Here is a 4,048-nt window from a genome sequence, read left to right on the forward strand (position 1 = left end):
CAGCAGTGCCAGCAGTGCGGCTGCCATGTTAGAACCCTGGCCATGTCACCTTGGTCACCTTGGTCACCGCTGCCCCACGCAACGCACTCGCCTCTTAGAGCTCCGGCCGTTGACAGCCATGTTGGGAACCAAGAGAGCGAGGCTGGAGGATTCCCAGGATTTAGGTGGGAAGATGGAGCCGGGGACCGCAGGGTCGAAGAGGAGGAGGAGGGGGCCCGCCATGACCATCAGGCAGCAGACAGGCAAGAGAGCCCGTTCCCATCGCGCCTGGACCAGCCGTGTGACCCCCTCCGTGGAGCCCATGGAGGTGGATCAACCTCCTGATGAACCCATGGAGGTGGATCCACCTCCTGATGAGCCCATGGAGGTGGATCCGCCCACGACACAGCTGGCCTGGCACCACACCACCGTGCCAGGCCCCACATCCTTACCATCTCAGCTCCGCCATTGCTGGTCCAGGCGCTGGGCTCCATACCGTCTGCGTGGCCCTCGCCCCCAGCATTAGCCGTGTGGCTTCATTTAACATCATCTCCTCCTTTGAGACCTCTGAGGGCCCCTGGATCCATCTTAACCCTATTTCTATTGTTCTACACATTGTACTACAATTTTAGTGTTAAGTTTAGTTGCACTGTTAGGAGTAGGTTATTGTTAGTGTTTTTTAATTAGGAGTAGGTTATTGTTCATGTTTTAGTGTTAGCAGATGATTGTTCCTGTTTTAGAGTTAGGTATAGGTTATTGTTCATGTTTTATTGTTAGGTCTAGGTTTCTGTTCCTGCTTTAGAGTTAGGCGTAGGTTACTGTTCCTACTTAGAGTTAGGTGGGGTCCTACCAGCAACTGGCAGCAAACAGTGCTCACTCGGTAAGCACACGTCTGCTTTCTCACCCAATGACATGAGTACTGCTCCATGAGTGGGGAGGTCTGTGACATCTCTGAGGGATGGGATTTGCATCTTGTGACTTTTCTGTTGCAGATTGTCGAGCTACAGAGCGTGAGTGGCTGTGAAATGCAATTGGGCTTCATGGAAACAGTCCGGAGCTGTGTCTGGAGCTTCCTGCGTGGCCATTGTAAGGTAGGTGTGCCTTACTGTAAACGTACTCTGAAGCAGTGTTGGTTAAGCACAGCTCACTCCTCTGTCTTCAACAGATCAGCTTTCTTCACGCTTTATTTCTGTGGCTGGCGTTGTAGAGCACAGCAGCAGCAAGACAGCAAACACGTCCACAACCAGGTACGTGAACATGGGAAACTTTAATTCTGTGAATAATACTGGTATTAATATTAATAAGGCAGTGGTCACGCATGTGTAATGGAGCTCAGGGATAGGTTTATTCTTGTCTGTTAAGCTCTTCCCTTCTTTGACATCCACCCGTCCTCTCTTGCTTATCTTCCCCCCACCTGCAAGTGCAGCAGTACTGAAGGCTGAGGGGTCTTTTCCTAGGCAGGTGGACAAAGGCAACTGAAATGCAACTTTGATGTCCCTCTTTGTTCGCGAGTCAGTAGGCCCTGGATATCATCCCAGCAACTCTCTAAGTCAGCCTGGAAATGTTTGCTAGCAGGAAGTAACCCCATTGCAGTGCCTGACACTAACGATGCCATTTTTCCCCCCCTCACAGCAGGCAGCCTCTGTGAGAGCAGTGGAGCAGCAGCTGTCTGCTCTATGGCTGCTGAACTGCATTTCTCATCACCTGAGATCCCTGAGCCCACCCTAATGGAGAACGTGCTGCGCTATGGACTCTTGTTTGGAGCCCTTTTCCAGCTCCTGTGTGTGCTGGCCATCATCCTGCCAGTTTCCAAGTCCCCAAAGGCAGTAAGTAGCGCTGTGTGAGATTAATAGGAATGCTCAGGCAGTCAGCTGGGAGGGAACTGTCTGTAGCTGTTGCCTATGGCAGTGTGCCCCGGCACTGCTGAGAGTGCCGCACTTGGTTCTGTCCTTCCTTCTGCACGCCAGCAGCCTTGAGGTGCCAGCTCATCCTATCCTGCAGCTGCTGCTGAGCCCTGTGAGCTGCCAGGCAGAGGGTCCACCCTCCCAGCATGGACCGCCTTGCAAGAGAGGACTTTAGGCTCTGGTTTGCATGGGTTTTTTGGGAACTAGACAAAGGTGGAGTTTCTAATGTGCCCTGAGGTCAGGAAGGCAATTTCCAGTGCTGACCCCCAAAGCTGCTCGGTCAGGTGACTTGAGCTCTCAAAGCAGCTGTCAGCCAGTTGTTAGAAAGCTCCCTAACTGTTTCCCAATTGCTTCTTGTAGGACTTAGGGGGTTTTGAGTCTCAGACTTGAGAGACGGTGAAGAAACCCAAGGCAAGTGCTGCTCAGCTGAGCAAGAAAGCCAAGAAAGAAAGCAAAAAGAAGCGATAAGGGCTTGAGCAGGAAGGCACAAAGGACAGCAGAATCGCCTGGAATGCTTCCTCTGAGGTGCACCAAAGGACACACACTGCGTGGTCTTGTTTTCAGGCATGGCCGTGCTTTCCCTTTTGTGGACTGCGAAGAGGAACTAAGGAAACTTTAGTCATTACCAGTATCCCAATTATTTGATTTCATATTGAAATGTATTTTGGATGCATTTAGCATCTCTTTGTTGCAAATTAAAGCAAAACAAACATATGAATAGTGGTGCTGCCTCTTTCATTAGCAGCTCAAAACGCGCCTGGCTAGGGCTGGCAATCACAGAGCCATGAAGTGGTCGGCTTCACGTCCCTCCCTGGAAATGGAGCTGCTTGTCCCACGTTTCCGTGTTGGTGTTCCCAACTGGTGGCCTTTCAGCCCATCTGGAACTGCTGGCGATGGACTGTGAGCATCCCCTGTTCTCCAAGGGCCGAGAGAAACAAAAGTGGCATGGGAGGAAGAAAGGTGTCCCTGCGCCTTGAGCTTGTCTCTCTTCTGTACTTCTGTAGATACTGTATATCTAGTGCTTGTTCTTTGAGAATGATGACCTCTTTGTTAGGTGTGGGGTTTCTGGCCCTCATTTGTCCTATTAATGTGATAGAACTGACAAGCTTGTTTGTGTTTAGGTTGTTTATATGCTCTATTTCTTATTTTCTCCGTATATGCACTGTCCCCATGATTTCCTGTGCATGTGATTAATTCACATGACAATAAACAAAAGAGACACTCTCCATTTCTTAGGAATGATGCTTAGGTTCAGGTACAGATGAGCTTCTTTGTTTTAGAGGCTTCAGGCTTTGGAGACTACCTTGGTTCGAACAGCAGAAGGCATCAGTGTTCACTTCTCAGCAGCACCAATCTACAAACCTGAGTAATAGCTGCTTGTTGCTCTGTTTCTGCAGAGCCTCGCTGCTCCCCGTGCACTGATTACAGCCTTTGGAAAGGCAGCCAACTCACTTTCCTTGGGAAACCACACAGATGTGAACTATAATAGCCCAGTGACTTTAGAGATGATTGAACAGGACTCTTTGATTAAAGGATACTGTCAGATGCATGTCTGCCCCTCTATTATCTGGTGCTCTGTGTTGGGAGCTTGAAGCTAGCAGATCTTGCTCTGGCATTTTCTGTGTGTCCTTTTCCAGTTGGCAAGCTCTGACTGCTAGAACCCAAGATGCTAAAGCAATATTTAGACTCAAATGCATTTAATGAAAATAGGCAATCTGTGTGTGTGCGCTTTCTCCAATGAGACTGGTGCTGTTCCCTCGTGTCTTTTCCAGATAACTAGACTTTATTTCCCATGGCTGAAATATGATCTGTCATCTGCCTGAAGGAAACAAACTTTATAGCTTAGGATTCCTTGTTAGTCCAGGTGAAAAGAGCTTTGCCTTCAGTGCCCTGCCTGGATTTTGGTCTTGGTGTAAAGGCTCTGAACGTAACATTCTGACTGCTGTTTTGAGGCTTACCTTTTGTCTCACACATGATAAGGAAGAAAATTTGGCAGAAATACTTTTTCAATGGTTTAATACATGCTGGTGATTCTGTGATATCTTCTCCTTTTTCTGGTGTGAATAATTGTTGTTTAGTGTTGGTTTTTGTCCTGCTGTTAAAATGGGGGTGTTTCTTTTCTACAAAGCCTGATTTGTGTGCCCCGGTGGCGCAAGTGGTAGGAA

At 48.8% G+C, this 4,048-nt stretch overlaps 1 pseudogene; it reads left to right on the forward strand.

Annotated features, from left to right (window-relative positions):
* The first annotated feature begins 1,655 nt into the window (after positions 1 to 1,655).
* LOC146754727 (protein MANBAL-like) lies at positions 1,656 to 2,351 on the forward strand (annotated as a pseudogene).
* The last annotated feature ends 1,697 nt before the right edge of the window (positions 2,352 to 4,048 follow it).

The sequence above is a fragment of the Coturnix japonica genome, chromosome W (assembly GCF_054131305.1).
Source record: "Coturnix japonica strain WE chromosome W, WE-NBRP24, whole genome shotgun sequence".
Lineage (NCBI taxonomy): Eukaryota > Metazoa > Chordata > Aves > Galliformes > Phasianidae > Coturnix > Coturnix japonica.